The 19,836-nt window shown below is 36.4% G+C and overlaps 1 non-coding gene across 1 annotated transcript; it reads right to left on the reverse strand.

Annotated features, from left to right (window-relative positions):
- Window positions 1–17,795: 17,795 nt before the first annotated feature.
- LOC118008064 lies at window positions 17,796–17,902 on the reverse strand. The gene has a single exon (XR_004678558.1). It is a non-coding gene; the product is annotated as a U6 spliceosomal RNA (small nuclear RNA).
- Between the last annotated feature and the right edge of the window lie 1,934 nt (window positions 17,903–19,836).

Genomic DNA, 19,836 nt, shown 5'->3' on the forward strand with positions numbered 1-19,836 from the left:
CAAAAGTGCTGAAATGGAGACAAATAAAAAAGCATCACAAGTCATCAATAATAAATTAGTTTGTCTGCAGTAGTCACATCAGGCCAATGTGAGAAAGACCTTACTCCTGAGCTATTTAGTAGCTCTAGCGTAAGATCCCACTGATGCAAGAGACAATTTAAAGAACAATGAAGCATTTTCATCCACCCCCTAAAATGACTTTTCTCTTACCTTCATTAACTTATTAATTAAAAAAAAAAAAAACATTAAGTTTTTCTTAACACTTGACTTTGTGTTTTAGGCACTTTTGACAAAATCATCAAGACCACATGTGACAGAAGGATCGTGACCCAATTTCCTACATGAATTTCATCCAAGATTCTGTGAACCCACAGAACAAACACTGAAGTTAAGGGGAGATTTGGGATTTCAAAAGGAAGTAAGGTCCTAAGGAAAAGGTGGGTGGAGGGGTGATTTCAAAACTATCCAAACAAGCTGTAGGAATCCATGAGTCAGAGATGGGTAATTAAAAGACGTGATGGGTATTAGAGAGGGCACGTATTGAATGGAGCACTGGGTGTTATATGCAAACAATGAATCATGGAACACTACATCAAAAACTAATAATGTAATGTATGGTGATTAACATAACATAATAAAAAAATCCCGAAAAAAGAGGTTATTTTGGATAAATTATAATTTTAATAGTCTCTCAGCTGCTAGTCACTCTTTTCACCCTTGTCAGAGATTTTCATCAATGTTCTATTTAATACTCTGAGCACAAGCAGAACGACAGCCAATATAGTTAGGCCTCTGGCACATGGCAGACATGGACACAGAATCAAGTTTATCAAGTTCCCTGTGGATCTGATATTTTCACATGTGTCACATCCATGTAATTTTTTCAACCACAAACAAATACAAGTCTTTTGGGTCTCCTTATTAATCACTGCTACTGTCCCCACAAATTTTCACCAGCTTTGCCTTCTGTGCCCTATCTCCAGAGTCCTTGACTATTTCTTTAACAGCTAAAAGAGATGTCTGCATACCGTAATTTCCAGAATGTTCCTTCTCTCACTGCTTTAACTGTCCCTCAAAAGTAGAGGCTGCCTCTCCTACACATCACTCCCACAGGGTTGAGGTTCTGTGACTGCTAAACTTCTGAATGTCTATTCTATATTATTATTCATTCACCTTCATATAAAAAACTTTAAGACCTTGATCACAGCACATAACAACACTGTTCACTCTCAATTCTCCCTATTTTCATCTTTAGAACTTCTTGTTACTCCATCGTTATCTAGGACTTGGGATCCTTAACAGTAGCCTTTCCACCAACTCCAAATCCATCAAAACAGAGAATTTCAATCTATATTTTATTCACTGTACCCATGTTCTCAACTCTCATTCAGTCCTCACTCAATCCCTTAAAATCTGTTACTCCAATGACACTGTCCTTGCCAAGGTCATCCATTCCATGCCAATCGCTTACTCCGATATTTGTGCTTTAGTTATTGTTTTATTGACATTCTTTGTGCTGTTGATACTGCAGGCCACTCCCGGCTCCTTCAAACTCCCCCATGTGAGATGAGGAGACATCCTTCTTTTGATTTCTCTCTTTTCCCTTGAAACCCATCTTCTCTTTTTCATTTATTGACTTTGTTTGCTCCTTATCACTCATAATGCCCAAGCATTCCATCATCGGACCTCATCTTTCTCAACCTATGCATTTTCCTTTTTTGTTGTTTTAATTCATACCCATGGCTGCAACAATCACCTTTATGTTTATTGTTCCTAAAATAGAGCGATACTCTTTACCTCTTTCTGAGCCTCAGACATACACAGGTACCTCTCCACTTTTCAAAAGTTTGCATTATGCCGCTTTACTTTTACAAAAAACCTACATTAGGACCTGATTTTGCTAACCAAAAGAAATCTGAAAGGGATTTTCACTTTAAGAGAAAAGGCAAAAAGCGAAAATCATTTTCATTTTTGTGGTGAGTCTTTCTAGAGGCAGCAAACACCCCAAGCAGTGACAGTGGCACTGGGTAGCTCTTTCCCACACTTGAGGGACCATGCGCCACATCTCAGCATCAAGTCGCCGTAGCTTTGAGTTGTGTCTGTGAGGATCTGTGCTGTGTGTTGATTTATTTTGTGCATCTGTTTGCAAGATGTGCCCTGAAGTATCAAAAAAGCCTAAGAGAGGTTATTTGGGGGGTTTAGGAATGCTCAACTTTTTTTTTTCCATTATAAATTAATTGTAATTGTTTCTTCACTTTACACCTTTTTGGCTTACAAAAGGAATGTTCTACCTTTGGAGAGTGGGGGAAACCTGTTTAACTTTTCAAGAGGGCATCTCTATTTGAAGGGATCACGGGAATATAGAAATCAGCACATCCAAAACTGAACTTATCATCCTAGACTACTATTTGGGTATAATTAGCTGGGAATGTCAAGCTCATCAAACCATAACATCTTCTAATCATGAAATAATATGGTAAATTTTGGCATAACACCGTAGAAATTAGATTTGTGCAGTGTTATGTGCACATCATTTTTTTTTTAAGATTTATTTATTTGAGAGAGAGAATGAAATAGAGCATGAGAGGGGGCAGGGTCAGAGGGAGAAGCAGACTCCCCGCCGAGCAGGGAGCCCAATGCAGGACTCGATCCCGGGACTCCAGGATCATGACCTGAGCCGAAGGCAGTCGCTTAATCAACTGAGCCACCCAGGCACCCAGTGTGCACATCACTTCTTAATCAACAGATTAGTAAGTCCATTACAAGGAAAAGCAGTTAGTTAAATGTTGACCCTCATCAGTAAAACCATTATAGATCCTGACTAATAAAGTCATAATTCATTTAATTAAATATAAGAAATATAATGTTTAAATCACAACCAACTATAGTATTCTCATTCCCAGAACCAATCATCCTGTATCTACAAAAGTACCTTCAGATTTGTTTTGGCTGCCATTTTAGAAGTGTGGATAAAGTGATAAATAGCTTAGCATATAAGCAGTTTTAAAATAGAAAAATCTCGAACATTGGAAGGGGGCTTTTATTTTGCTTATGAAGAAAGGGGATCCTAAGGACAACTCTAAGGGCAGGAACTGATTACAATAATATTTTATCAGAAATAATTCTTTCACACAGCATACTGCCTTCTACATTGCCATAATCTGCCTCATCTCCTAAATTCTTCCTCTCTGAGGTTGTTCAAACAGAGGCTAGTTATCATGTGCAAAGCTCACTGTGGAAGAATTTTACTTTCTCTGTATGAGTCGGACTAAATGGCTTTAATGTCATCTCATAAACAGAGATTATGTTTCATCTTGCACATGAATCAATATCATTTTACTACTCTACTTTCTACCAAATTTAAACAAAATAGGCTTAACTAGACATTTTCTAGAAATTTTTTAAAAAGCTTCCATTTAAGATTTAAAAATAATTTCGTTTTAACTAATTGTTAGCTACAATTCATGATACTTTACTTTTTTTTTTTCCCTATCACCTCCAACTTTAAAACAGCTAAGAGTCCCTAAACCAGGATTTGGTAATTCCCTCACTGTATTGGGAAAGGTAGAAAAATAATAGCTTCTGAAACAGGAAGAAGTACCTTTACTTCTAGTCATTCACCTTGCCAGCAATTCCAATATTTCATCGGTACCTATGAACAAAACAGAATGCTCAGGGAAATCTACCCATTTAATCTGCTTCCTCTGCGCTAAGGCAGAAATGGCTTACTCAACCATTATAGACTCTGGAGAAAGTTACAGCCCCACTTTACAAAACATTAACCATTTTGTGGCTTTCCTTGACTTTAATCCTCAGTCAGGTTCTTAAGTATAGTACTCCCTGCACTGTGTACTGGATGGAAAGTTCTGGTTTTGTTTTTGACATTATTTTTCTTTGCTAATTCAGTGCACCTTACATTTCAATGTCTTTGGGAAGAGCAACAACACATTTTAGAAAGAGAGGCCTAAGTCTTTGCTTATGATACTTTTGCCAAATGCATAGCTTTGTCACCCCCCCCCCTTTGGGTTAAAACTAAGAATTTATTCTCTTACTTTATGAGTCACAGTTTTGTTTTTTTCTTTTAAGATTTTATTTATTTATTTGAGACAGAGAGAATGAGAGAGACAGAGAGCACATGAGAGGGGGGAGGGTCAGAGGGAGAAGCAGACTCCCTGCCGAGTAGGGAGCCGATGCGGGACTCGATCCCGGGACTCCAGGATCATGACCTGAGCTGAAGGCAGTCGCTTAACCAACTGAGCCACCCAGGCGCCCATATGAGTCACAGTTTTAAAAGGCCTTCTTTTATCATGTGTGAGTGAAACAAACATGAATATTGTCACAGTTCTCTTTACTGTTGATTCAGATAATTCATAGCTGTAGCAGCTGCCACAACGTTTTAGCTTCCTTCCAGCAACTCTGCCCTCTTCTAATCTCTCTTTACAGACTGAGCCAGAGCGGTATTTTCAAACCTGTGGATCTAATCCAGTCCCACCTTGTTCAACATGTATCAGTAGCTTCGCATCCCTCAGAGAATCCACACAGCTGTGGCTTTCCTACCCCAGCAGTCTTATCTCACAGCAACTTTTGCACGTCTGCCACATTGGTATGAATTCATTTCCTCCAATCAGTAGCCCTTCTGTTTTGAACCGTCCTTCCAAGATGCCCTCCCCCCATTATCTACCCCCAAACACTTAAACCTTGAGAGAAATTTCAGGTAACTTTCTCAGAGAGGACTACGCTGACTCCAGCTTAGGTCAAATTTCTTTGCTATGGACTCTCATAAAACCATGCCTCCATTTTTTTTTTTTTTTTTTTTTTTTTTAGATTTTATTTATTTGTCAGAGAGAGAGAGAACATGCACAAGCAGGGGGAGTGGCGGGCAGAGGGAGAAGCAGGCTCCCCGCTGAGCAAGGAGCCTGATATGGGGCTCCATCCCAGGACCCTGGGATCATGACCTGAGCCGAAGGCAGACGCTTAACCGACTGAGCCACCCAGGCATCCCCATGCCTCCTGTCTTTCAAAGTAGTTATCTTGGAAGTTACTCCTGCATTCAATAGTGGAATTGTTTAATCTATGCCATTTTTATACAGGAGCAACGTTTCTCAACTGTGACATCAATTGCATTTGGGCTCCAAAATGCTTTGCTGTGGGTGGCCATTCTGTGCAACGTAAGCTGGGTAGCAGCATCCCTTGTCTCTATCCATCAGATCCCGACAGCACACTGCCTCCTCCCGCAATCAGGTTTTGACAATCATAATGACTCCAGACACACTAGTGTATACTGGATTAAGGTAGAGCTACCAAACCATTAACTCCATGAAAATACTGACATATGTTTTTGATCACCATTTTACCTCTATGCCAAGCATAGTGCCAGGTTTTGGTGGGTACTTAATATTTTTAAATGATAAATGTTAGGCCATGAAGTTATGTTTATAGCAGAAGCTGAAAAAACATTTTACCAAAAGACGAGAGCCATGAAAAACGCATCTAATAATTTATTTTAAGCTTTCAAATACTAAGGTAAATATACATCATTAAATACACAAAAAGAAGCTAATTTAACTCTGCTTTAAGTACTTTTCAAGAAGCTAAGCATTTCTAGAAGTGAGATATAAGATGTAAAAAAAAAAAAAATCTACAATTTAACAGTGCTTCCCCCTTTCAAATTACTCTACCTCTACTTGAAAGAGGACCTATACAAATGCTCAAGTTGATAAAGGTAAAACATTATACTTAATTCCTGCATATTCCTTGGCTCAATCTGATTTTAAATAAGCTGAAACTTATTTTCTACATGACTGCATACAGAGATTAAGTTTGGGCTACTAAAATGAGTAGCTGGTCTTGCCAGTGTTTAACGACTTTAAACATTTAACCACTGAACAAAAGATTGATATTATACCTCAAGGGAATTATGCCTTTATATATCTCTGCTCTTTTAATTCAAAATAGAAACTCAGCTAATATCCATAAAAATATTAATAAAAATTCAAATGGCTTAAACCAAAAGATTGTGTTATGATAAGAACAAATTTAGCAGCCTATCTTTAATTCATCACACAGGACTCAGTGTTCTGGAGTTGTGTCCCTGGGTACATTATAATTAAGTTAATCGTGGATATAATAGTTGTGACTTATTTGAATGCATCCACTCAAACTATTTTCCCAAGCCCCGTATACCTGTAAGAAATTTACCTGTTCTTAGACTTGGTTGGTATTCACAATAGGATTATCACTTCAGATGAGACAAAACACAGTTTTTGAAAAAGTTACGTGAAGCATTCCGGGGTCCAACACAGAAACCACATATTTTACTGTATACACTTAACACCAGCCTTTAAAAGGATGATTTCCTGAAGTTAAAGAACTCACCATTATTTTCTGGGTGTGTTTCTCTGAGTTAGGTAGGGTAGTGAAGAAAAGAAGACAAAAGTCAAAAATTATTTTTTCTTTCCCTATTCAATACTTCAACATTTCTCTCCTAAACACTATTATTTTTCAGTTAAAGTATGCTAACTACCAAAAAATGATCTCTGATATAACTCAACAAGGGTGTAATGTCCTTTGGAAAGCAAAATATAAAGAAATTGGATCTAAGGAAACCAAGCTGATTATCAAACACACTTTTAGCTACAATCCCACAATGTGCTAGATAGGTCTATGACAAAATATGTACACTCCTTTGCTATAAATATTTTTATTATGAAAATGCAGCTCAATCTTCAAAGAGCTACGTTCTGAAATTAAAATAAAAACATACATACTAAAAATTATCATTAAAAATGCCTTAGGAATGTATCACCTTGGGAACCAACATCGCTCACTTATGGCACTCTACTGGGGACAAACATATCGCAGTAAGTGTCACCAGACAAGTTTTCCTTCATAATGGGTACAGACAGCTATTTATTCAGTGGGGTTCCAGAAGAAACAGTCATTAGGTTTGGTCTCATATGCCTCACACTCAGGAAAGTTAAGTACTTCCATTCTGAGAGGCACATGGAAATTCGGGGTTCTGAGCAAACAGCAGATTCACATCTCTTGCCTCAGTTTCCTGTAGGATGTGTGCTCAAAAATGAGAGGAGGATACAAGGCCCATAATAATATTTTATCTCTGGCTTTGTTCTATAGAACTTTTATTATTATTAAATTCATGTTTAGCCTGACTCCAGAGTCACAGAAATGACTTTATGTTCACTTATATCTTCCAATCTAAAACTAAATTGGCAAACTATTTACAAATAATTTACCAAGGGAGTTTAATCTAAGTTTTAGGATTTTAACCTTTTAAAATTTGGTTTCATAAAGTACACCAATCCATTCATTACAAGATTATAAAATACAATGACCCTAAATATACAGGGTCGATTATAAATATTTTTCCCCTGACTTCTAATCTGTGTACCCTGTAAATCTTACTCTAACCACCTCTGTTATCCAGTAACTTTTTTTTATTATTGTTATGTTCAGTTAGCCAGCATATAGTACATCATTAAATTTTGTTGTAGTGTTCAATGATTCATTAGTTGCGTATAACACCCAGTGCTCATCACCACAGGTGTCCTCCTTAATGCCCATCACCTGGTTACCCCATCCCCCCATCCCCCTTCCTTCTGTAACCCTCAGTTTGTTTCCCAGAGTCCAGACTCTCTCATGGTTTGTCTCCCTCTCTGATTTTCCAGTAACTTTTTTTTTTTTAGAGCTTCATTTTTTTTTTTAAGATTTATTTGACAGAGAGAGCACAAGCAGAGAGAGAGAGGGAGAAGCAGGCTCCCTGAGGAGCAAGGAGCCCGATGTGGGACTTGATCCCAGGACCCTGAGATCATGACCTGAGCCGAAGGCAGACGCTTAACTGACTGAGCCACCCAGGCGTCCCTTTCCAGTAACTTTTATATGCTCTCTACTACCCATGGGTTCATGGCTTTTTGGCCTTTGGAGGGGGGGCAGTGACAAAGCTATGCATTTGGCCTTCTGGCTTTTTGCCTTCCACTGTCTGATCCTAGTTTACTTTTAACTGTACATACCACTACTTCTACATATGTAGTAGTTCAGCTTGTCCTATTCACCAAAATGTCATTTTATTTCTTGCATCTTCACAGTGTGCTTATCTCATGCCTTTGATCCTGAATTGTCTTCCCATCAATAATTTCTCATCTAGCGTATACCTACTCTATTATAAGGAAGGAAGGTCATATGTTCTATAATTGTACCATAATACTTTCCTTTTCTTAGCTCATCTGATAACTATTAATGGCCCTTCCTTTTTTTTAAGATTTATTTAGTTATGTTAGAGAGAGAGAGCACACGAGCTGGAAGAGGGGTAGAGGGAGAGGGAGAGAATCCTCAAGTGGACTCACCTCCCAGCGCAGAGTCTGACATGGGGCTCCATCCTGAGACCCTTAGATTATGACACCAGCAGAAATCAAGAGTCAGACACTTAACCAACTGAGCCAGCCAGGTGCTCCTGGCCCTTCCTTTTATTAAGAATCTATATTTCAGGGGCACCTGGGTGGCTCAGGCGGTTGAGCATCTGCCTTCGGCTCCAGTCATGATCTCAGGGTCCTGGGATCCAGTCCTTCATCAGACTCCCTGCTCAGCAGGGAGCCTGCTTCTTCCTCTCCCTCTTTCACTCCCCCTGCTTGTGCATGCTCTCTCTGCCAAATAAATAAATAAGATCTAAAAAAAAAATCTATTATTCCAGTTAGAACCAGATATGTTTTACGTATTATTTTATTCAATCCTTAAAACAGTGAAATGTAAAGATGACTCTTCTCATGCTAATGCATGAAAATTTAGGCCATGAAACCCACTCAAGGTCAAAAAGCACTGGTATAGAGGAGCTTTGACATGACCCAAGAATACTTTGGCCCTAATGCTCTTTCCATATATAACACGAGGTCTCACCCCCAACCTGTGCCTTCCACTGTGATTTGTACAATTTGCTTTGTTATTAATTTATTTTATATGGGAAATCTCTCACAGCTACATTTTGATCAATCATAGGAATTTTCTAACATTCTTAATCATGGTTCTGAGAACATGGAAAGTGTTTTTAAAAATAACTGAACCATTCACTTTTAAAAAGAACATATTGAGTTGGTAAGTCTTTTTTTATTCTGCCTATTTCTCTGATGCCACCAGTAACAAAGTATAGCAATTTATCAAGGAAGAAAATAGATGGAAGAATTTATACAGAATTGGTTCTAAACCATAGGGTGATAAAAGTTCATTTCTTCCCCTTCAGGCCTCAGTTTCCTTGTTGGTAAAATGAGCTTAACTCTAAAATCATTTATACTTTCGGGCGCCTGGGTGGCTCAGTTGGTTAAGCGACTGCCTTCGGCTCAGGTCATGATCCTGAAGTCCCGGGATCGAGTCCCGCATCGGGCTACGTGCTCGGCAGGGAGTCTGCTTCTCCCTCTCCCGCTCCCCCCTCTTGTGCTCTTTCTCTCTCTCACTCTCTCTCTCAAATAAATAAATAAAATCTTTAAAAAAAAAATCATTTATACTTTCAACATTCCAAGCCAAATTCTCGGGATTACTGGACAGTTCAAATGAGGTAAAAACAAAGAGACTTTCATAGAAAATATTATAAAGACATAATGAACTAATAATTCTGATGTAGTTATAATAAATAAAAGAATAAATTCATCTGCAATATGTACTTATGAGTGGCTTGATTTATTTAGTGGCTCTAATTCTCAAAATGTGCCAGAAATTTCAAGGATCCAAATGTGTTTTTATACTGAAATGCACTAAAAATGTATCCCAATCAGATTAAAAGCCAAGCAATTATTATTATATAAAGTTGTCAATTTTTTATTTTAAATATTTTAAAAATGCCTTATACTAAGTATTTATAATAGTTATTTTTTACATTTTAATTATATATGTGGCCTTTGGCACATTGACAGCGTGTTGGCTTTTAACATTTCCAAATTAAGTTTTCATAATTAGTTTTGGTTTCTGTGTTGTAGTTATTTCATAATTATTTCCTATGGAGGAAAATGTCCCAAGTCTTCTTTGAGAGCTTGACTTTCCCCTTTGATTTCTGCCTTTTGTTTATGAGAAAAAGAACTACTTATGGAAATGCGGTATTTCATATTTCAGTAATCAATCAAAAGCAATAAATACTGCACAACCAGCATCTTAAGAATGCACTTAGGTATCTTATTGATCCCCAGAACATTAAACCTCTTACCAGCGTTATGACTCTATTCTGCTCTTAGACGCATATGCTGTTCCTAGTGATGTTTTTCTTTTTAAGATTTTTTTATTATGTTATGTTAACCACCATACATTACATCATTAGTTTTTGATGTAGTGTTCCATGATTCATTGTTTGCATATAACACCCAGTGCTCCATTCTGTATGTGCCCTCTTTAATACCCATCACCAGGCAGGCCCAGTGATTTGATTTTATGGAGAACTGTGTTCATACAGGCAAGGGTGAAATTATACCTAATGATGAACTCTGTAAGTGCATTTTAGGAATTTTTTATTACCTTCATGGGAATTAACATACATACTATATATTTCACTTTAGGAACCTTACCATTTAAAAAAAGAATTAACTTGTAATTCAGTATACACATTTACTTCTACTCTCTTTGGAAGCTGCCAAATTTAGTTAATATGAATTATCTGCAAGCAAAATAAAGTACAACAGCCAATATGGATCCTACAGAGCTATTTCAAATATTATGTATTAAATTTATGTTATTTAGATTTGATACAAGTTTACATGTAGTATTCCACTGGAAATATAAGTGTAAGTAAGGCATACTCGGTGAATTACATTTGAAATCTCTCAGTATTCAGGAGGGCAAAAGGGAGTTATAATCAGTTCTGCTATAACACTTGTTCTGAGAACATCAATTTGTTTCAGTGCAATTGTAATGTTAGGAACAATATAAGCATAACACAAATTATGTGCTGCATTTGTGCAGGATTTTTTCCATGAGAACTACTAGGTAAACTCAGAAAATTGCAGCTCACTGAACAGAACAATGCAGAAGCATATAAAACATATGCACACACCTCAAGCATATACCAGCTACGACCACAACCACATCTCGTATTACAATTTTACTTCTGATTTCAGATAGCTCACCTTCTATCACTTCACAATAACACAAATACAAACTCTCCCCATGCCTGTGTCCACAGCAAATTTCAGGTCTTTTACAAGGTAAAGTACCTGACTTATTGAAGTATTTATATACGTATTAACTGCCTATCTAACATGTATAAAATCGTGATATCATTCTCATTAGATCCCTATGTATTTTATGTGACAATGACAAAACTTTTTTTAGTGCTTTTCCTTTATCTCCATTTTCTGTAAGCCCTATGGCTTTTATTCCACTATTTTGCACAATGCAATGATTTTTAGGAACACATGTGTCATTTAATAGCAGACTTGAGCATATTATGAAACTATATAAATACCTTCTGATAGCATAGTGATCTGATAAAGAAAATGATAATTTTACAAAAGTATTAGTTATTATATGTATATAGTATAAATTTATGTATCGAAATCCACTGATACCCTGGGTTTCAGGAAAGTAATTATAAAATGAATAATCAGCAGGAAATGAATTATAGTAACATTTCAATCCATCTACTGTCATAACATTTTTTTATCTTCATACTCATAAACAACAAAAGGAAACATTTCATATATTGGTTTCTTTAAAAATTAATTTAATTGTTGTAAGAACACCGAATATGACATCTACCCTCGTAATGAATTTTAAGCCTACATTATCACTGATGAAAGAGACAATGTTATAAGTAGATCTCTAGAGCTTATTCATCATGCTTAACTGAAATTTTATGCCTGTTGATTAGTAACTCCCCACCTTCCCCTCCCCCTAGCCCCTGGCAACCACCAAACCACTCTCTGATTCTCTTAATTTTATTATTACATATACCTCATGTAAGTAGAATCATGTACTATTTGTTTCTCTGTGACAAGGTTTCACTTAGCATAATGTCCTCGACATTCATCCATGTTGTCGCTTATGGCAAAATTTCTTTTTAAAGGCTGAAGAGTACTCCATTTTTACATATACTACATTTCTCATCCACTCATCTGTCCATGGGCATTTGTGTTGTTGCCACATTTGGTTATTGTGAATAGTGCTGCCATGAACATAGAAGTGCTAAAAGCTCTTTGAAATCCTGATTTTAATTCTTTTGGATAAATACCCAGAGGAGGGTTTGCCAAATCATATGCTAGTTCCTGTTTTAATTTTTTGCAGGATCTCCATATTGTTTATCACAGCAGCTGTACCATTTTGCAATGCCACCATCAATGAGCAAGGGTTCCAATTTCTCCACATCCTCTCCAACACTTGCTGTCTTTTGTTATATATAGAATTGGTTCTAAACTTGTTGTGATCTAAGTTTTATTTTTTTCACCTCTAGTATCATGCCAAGATCTGTTTCCATGCTCTCTGTTCTGTTCCATTGGTCTACTTGTCTATGGTCTTGTTTACCACAGTTTTATATGCCATGTTATATTATAGAAGCTCTGCCTTTTTGTTTCACTTCAAGTATGTCTTTGCTTTCCTAAGCCATTTACAGCTTGCTATAAATTTTAGAATTGGCTAGCTGAATTGCAAAGCAAAACATAATAAAACAAAACACCTGTTGTGATTTTTATTTTGATTGTTTTACAGTCAGTTTTCAGGGAATTTTCACCTTTTTAATACTGAACATTCCAATTCATGAACAAGGGAGGTTTTTCCCTTTTTTTTTAATTCTTTTATCTCTCCATAAAGTTTTATTATTTCCTCTGTGATGGTTGTATACATCTTTTGTTTGATTCTCCTGTAGGTACTTGATTCTGATGCTGTTGTAAATGGCTCCTTTCTTAGAAATTTCACTTTCTAAATATTCATTAATATATTTTCAATTTTTATAGAGCTATAATTCACATACCATTAAATTTACCCCTTTCAAGTGTACAATGAGTGATTTTTAGTATATTCACAAACTTGAGCAACTGTCAGCATTATACAATTCCAGAACATTTTGATCACTTCAAAAAGAAACCACATGCCCATTGACATTCACTTCCCATGGCCATCCACAACCCCTGGAAACCATTAACCTACTTTCTGCCTCCATAAGTTTCTCTATTATGGATATCTTATAATTGAAATTATACGTATACTTCAGTGTTTGGCTTCTTTCACTTAGCATGTTTTAAAGATTCATCCATATTGTAGCATGTACCAGTATTTCTTCACTTTTTATGATGGAATCTTTCACTGTACGGATATACCATTTTGTCTAACCATTTACCAACATATGGATGGTTTCCAGTTTCTGGCTATTATGAGCAACAATGCCATTAACATTCATGTACAATTATTTTGTGCTTTCAATTATTTTCAGTACCTAGGAATGAAATGCTGAGCCATATTGTAACCCTACAATGAACTTTTTGAGGAATGACCAAAGCAGTTTCTACAAGAGTTCCACCATTTTACATCCCTACCAGCAATTTATGAGGGTTCCAATTTCTCCATATCCACACCAAATTTACTAATGTGCATATTTTTTTCTACCTATTGTAGTGGGTGTGAAGTGGTCTCTTTTATTTTGATTTGCATTTCCCTAAGAGTTAATGATCCTGAGGATCTTTTCATGTGCTTATTGGCTCTTTTTATATCTTCTTTAGAAAAATATTTAATCAAAGCATCCTCCCATTTTTGATTGGGTTAATTTCCTTTGTATTATTAAGTTCTAAGACTTGTTTATGAATTCTAGATCCTAGACTCTGATCAAATATACAATTTACTATTATCTCCCATTCTGTGGTTTCTATGTTCACTTTTCTCGATAGCTTACTTTGAATCAAAAATGTCTTCTATTTCAGCATAGTTAATTTATCTACTTTTTCTTTGGCTCTTTGTGGTTTGGGGGTCACATTTAAGAAACCACTGCCTAATCCAGCATAAGGAAGATTTGGGTCTTTGTTTTCTTATAAAAATATCATTTCAGTTCTTCACTTAAGTTTTTTATCCATTTTTAATTTTTTTTATTTTGATAAGACATAGAATATTTCCTTCGCAGATAATACAAAAGGTAAAGAAAAACCTTTTATAATCTCTTATTAAAAGCAGACCAATAATCTAAGAAACTGCCATTTTAATGGGGAGAAAATTAAACTTATTTTGTATCGGTATATTATTGACCTCATTATTTTTTTTATTAGTATCAGAAGTAGAATTTAGTGATTCATCTGTTGCATAACACCTAGTGCTCATTATATCAAGAGCCCTCCTTAATGCCCATCAACCAAATACCCCTTTCCTCCACCCACCTCCCCACCAGCAACTCTCAGTTTGTTCCCTAGAGTTCAGCATTTCTTATGGTTTGCCTCCCTCTCAATTTTCATCTTTTATTTTTCCTTCCCTTCCCCTATGTTCACCTCTTTTGTTTCTTAAATTCCATATGAGTGAAATCATATGGTATTTGTTCATTAATTTTTGTAAATGGTGGGAGTGGCATCTCAGTTTCATATCTAGTTGTCTTTCCACCAAATTTGTTGAAAATATTGTTTCCCCCCACAAAATCTTAGAACTCTGATTAAAAAAAAATCAATTATGAATTTATGAGTTTACTTCTGAACTCTCAATTCTATTCCATTATATGTCTATCCTCATAACAGTGTAAGAGTCTTGATTACTCCAACTCTGTGGTAACTTCTGAAAATGGAAAATCAATCTTACAACTTTGCTATTCTTTTTCAACATTGTTTTGCTTATACTGCATCACTTGAATTTCCATATGATACTTAGGATCCACTTTTCAATTCTTGCAACAACAAAAAAGACAGCTAGAGTTTTGGTAGAAAATGTGTTGAATCAGTAGATGCATTCTGGGGATATTACCATCTTAAAATGATTAAGTCTTCCAATTCATGATTATGGGGTATCTTTCCAATTACTTAGGTCTGGAAAAGAGATTCTCCCCTAGAGCCTCCAGAAATGAATGCAGCCCAACTGTTACCTTTATTCCAGTGAGACTCATTTTGGCTCATTTTGGACATGAAACTGTACAGTAAGAAAAAAATTGTGATGGGTGCCTGGGTGGCTCAGTCGTTAAGTGTCTGCCTTCAGCTCAGGTCATGATCCCAGGGTCCTGGGATTGAGGCCTGCATCGGGCTCCCTGCTCCACGGGAAGCCTATTTCTCTCTCTCCTACTCCCCCTGCTTGTGTTCCTGCTCTCGCTATTTCTCTGTCAAATAAATAAATAAAATCTTTAAAGAGAAAAAATTGTATTATAAAAGTGACTAATGTTATAATAATTTGGTCCAGCAGCTATAGAAAGGTAATACACTTTCTATCCCCAGTTTGCTGAGTATATTTTTTAATCATGAAAAGTTGGATTTTGTCAAATGCTTTGTTGGCATTTGTTTTGGCATGTGTTTTCTGAATCTCTATTAATAAGGTAAATTAGATCATTGGTTCTCATATTTTGAACCAACTTTGCATTCCTGAAATAAATTCTACTTGAACATGGTCTATAATTCCTTTTAATACGTTGCTTCCTTCACTTTTCTATTATTTTGTGTAGGATTTTCTCAAAATCCTTATACTGTCATTTATGTTTCATCAACCACCACTCTTCCTTCTTGCAGATTATGGTCTAATTTCCCTTTCATTTCATCCTGGGGAACCTCCTATATTTTGTAGGGCTGATCTACTAGCCATGAATTCTCTAGGTGTTTATCTGTCAATGTAATAATTTCTCCCAATTTTTTGATGCATAGTTCTGTTGGATATAGAACTCTTGGTTGACTTTCTTTCTTTTCCATCACCATTCTTAGTATGTTATCCCACTGCCTTCTGACCACCATGGCTTTTGATGAGTAAATAGCTTTTAATCAGATTGAGGACCTTTGTATGTGAGGTTATGTGAGAGCTTCTCTCTAGCTGTTCTTAAGATGTGTCCATGTACGCATCTCTTTCGGTTTATCTTACTTGGAATTTGTTGAGTTTCTTGGATGTACAGATTAGTGTTTTCATATTTGAAAATATTTCAGCCATTATGTCTTTCAATATTGTTTGTTGAACTTTTCTTCATCTCTTCTTTTGGAATGTCCACTGTGCATATCTCAATACACCTGAGGGTGTCTCAGAGGTTTCTGAGACTCATTTCAATTTTCTTCATTCTTTTTTCTTTCTGTTGTTCAGACTGGATTATCTCAATTGATCTATTTTCAAGATGGCTAATAATTTCTTCTGCCCACTCAAAAAACCTGTTGATATCTACAGTTAGTATTTTTAAGACATTTAAAAAAGAAGTTTTAGGTTCACAGGAAAATTGAGTGTAATATACTGATACTTCTTATGTCCCTCCTGCCCCTACACATGTATAGACTCTCCCATTATCAAATCCCTCACCAGAGTGGTACATTTGTTCTCAAGTAATGAACCTATATTAACAGACCACTATCACCCAAAGTCCATGGTTTATCTTAATGTTCACTCTTGCTGTTGGACACTCTACGAGTTTTGACAAATGTATAATGATGTGTGTCCATCATTTTAGTATCATACAGAGTATTTTCACTGCCCTAAAAATCCTCTGTGCTCTGTGTATTCATCCCAACCCCTGGCAACCACTGAAGTTTTTACTGTCTTCATAGTTTTGCCATTTACAGAATGTCATGTAGTCGAAATTATATAGTATGTAGCCTTCCTTAGGTAGGGCAGGATGGCTCTAGGAGGCTGGAGTTGAGTATTTCCTTTCTCTCATATGCAAGTCTGGGACTGACTAGGTATTTCTCTTCCTTCAGGTCAGTCAGGCTCTGGTTAAATAGTTTCTCTTGAGGGCAGGCATTGTTAAAAAGAACAATGTGTCTCTGGCAAATATCAAAAGAGTTACTTTTCCATCCCCCTGCCAAAAGCAGGAAGGCAATTTTCTGTGATGTTTATTGTATGAAACTGGTTGGGGCGCCTGGGTGGCTCAGTTGGTTAAGCGACTGCCTTCGGCTCAGGTCATGATCCTGGAGTCCCGGGATCGAGTCCCACGTCGGGCTCCCTGCTCAGCAGGGAGTCTGCTTCTCCCTCTGACCCTCCCCCCTCTCATGCTCTCTGTCTCTCATTCTCTCTCTTGCAAATAAATAAAATCTTTAAAAAAAAAAAAAGAAAAAGAAAAAAAGAAACTGGTAAAGCTCCTGGAGGTAAATCCCACAAAATTTGGAGGGTAGGGTGTCACAATGAGCCTCTAACAATTACAGGTCAACTTTTCCTACCCCTGTACTTGTTCATGTGATAGTTTCCACTCATGAGTCTCTACTCTGGTGATCTTTGACTCCCAGTATTTGTCTATGTTTCTTTGATCTTGAGAATTATAGTCTTCCTTGTGTCTTGATCTCTTTTATGGATCCTAGGAGAACTGTTCATTTTTAAGTCTGTTCATTTTTTTCTCACTGGATGTTAGGACAGAATGGTGACTTCCAAGCTCCTTACACACAGAACCTAATATTTAATATTCTTACATTTTTTTCCACTCCAGAAATTCTAAATTTTATCCATTTTCATGTGATTTCTATCTCTTCTTTAGTATTCTCCTTTGGTGAGACACATGCTCATATTTTCCTTTAGTTCTTTAAACCTTTTTTTTTTTCAGTTCTTTAAACATAGTTGAACTGGCTGATTTAAACTTTTTCCATTAAGTCCAAGATATGGGCTCTAGAGAAAATTGTTGGCTTTTATTTTTTCTTCCTAGAGATGGGCCATTAATTTTTTTTTCCACATCTAGTTTCTGTTTTATGGAATGCTTCGCAAATCTGCAGGTTATCCTTGCACAGGGGCCATGCCAATGTTCTCTTTATCATTCCAATTTTAGTGTATGTGCTGCCAAAGCAAGTACTAGTATTTTTCTTCTTAAACTGGGCATTTAAACTAATATAATGTGGCAATTCTGGAGATTAGACTGTACTCCCTCCCCAAAGTTTGTTTTTTGCCTGTTATTATTTTGTGTGTTTAGCGACTTTTCTGAATTCAAGACAGCTGATAGTCTTTGTCACATGTGGCCACTGAAGTCTCTCTTCAGCATCTTACAAGCCAACTAATGATTAGACAGAAATTTGCTTAAATTCCTGGAACCAATAAATCTGCAATCTTTCCTAAGGGGCTGTGTGTGCAGGTTGGTGATACCAAAGTTTAGCAAGGTACTGTATAACTCTTATCTTCACTTCCTGTATTGGCAAAACCTTAAGCTCAGCCTGAGGTTAGAGACTAGAATATTCTTAGGGCTTTCCTACACTATGTACAATTCTGGGTATGTACAAAGCTCTATGCACGTGCATGGCCTTTTGGACTCTGAGAAAGATACTGTAGCTTTTCAGAGCATTGCATATACATCTTGTTACTTGGATTTTACTTTCAAGCTTTTGGATTAGCCTATTGTTTACTTCAACTTTTACCTTCTACTATAGGCAACTGCAATGTTAAGTATTTGCCTTTTATTGTTTTCAAGACTCATCCCCATAAAAGGCTGTTAATACTATGTGAACTCTCAATCAGGTCAAATAAAGACAGTATTAAGAGTAAGATCTTCCGTGGACCAACCAGACAGGGAAAATAACGACAATTTTCTGGGAATGGGGCTTGGATGGAGCTCCAAGCTTACTCCTGTCCCCAGGTTGCTGGTTTTAAGAGTTAACTCAGAAAAAGGAGTGGAGGGTCATTATACTTAACAAGATTCAGTCACTGTTTTTTTTTAAGATTTATTTATTTGAGAGAGAGAGAGAGCGTGCACACACATGAGCGGGCAGAGTGAGAGGGAGAGAGAGAATCTCAAGCAGACTCCATGCTGGTCATGGAACCTGACGCGGAACTCGATCTTGTGACCCTGAGATCATGACCTGAGCCAAAACCAAAAGTCTAGCCATTGTTTTTCAATAAACACTACCTGGATTGCTGAAGACCTTTGCTTAATTTCCAGAGTTTGGAAAAAAATTTGATGCTGAGAATGTTTTCCATGTTCTCATTGCTTTTATGGAGAAGAGGATTTATGGAAGGGCCTAATCTGCAATTTTCGCTCAAGTCACTACCTAATTTTACTATACTGGTTTTTTTAAGTCCAGAAACCTTGTTAAGGCTTTTAAACTCAGGTTGTTTTTTGAACATTATTTTGTTTTTACAGGAATACAATGCTACAATCCACAAATAAAGATGTTTGCTATTCTCTTTCCAATTCTATAATTTCTTTTTTTTTTCAGCCTATTGCACTGATTAGTACTTCTAGTATCATGATGAAGAGGGGTAGTGATAATAGTCATCTTCCTTGTATTCCCCATCTCAGTCAAAATGCTATCAGTTTTGCCATAATCATTCAGATAAAAATATTCTCATCCCAGTTTACTAAAAAATTTTACCCTGAATAAATTTTATTAAATTGTAACTGTTATCTTTTGAGATAATCATATAGTTTCTTTAAATTATTAATGTTGTGCATTACTAAGTATTTAAAGCATATCAAAAACCATGGATGTATGGTTTTAAGATAGCTAGCTATAGCATATGATAAAGTCAGCAGGCAGAGATAACAATACTTTACCATTTTCAAAGAACGAATATCTGGATACATTTAATTCCCACAACCTGCTTGGGTAACACTGGAACAATGATCCAATTTAATGAAGTTCTCTCCTGTCAACCCTATTAGATGGATGGGGCTGAATAATTACTGACTTATTATTATTATTATTATTATTATGTTAATCACATTACATCATTAGTTTTTGATGTAGTGTTCCATGATTCATTGTTTGCGTATAACACTCAGTGCTCCATGCAGAA

Source organism: Mirounga leonina, unplaced genomic scaffold, assembly GCF_011800145.1.
Source record: "Mirounga leonina isolate KUSES-001 unplaced genomic scaffold, KU_Mleo_1.0 Mir_101595, whole genome shotgun sequence".
Lineage (NCBI taxonomy): Eukaryota > Metazoa > Chordata > Mammalia > Carnivora > Phocidae > Mirounga > Mirounga leonina.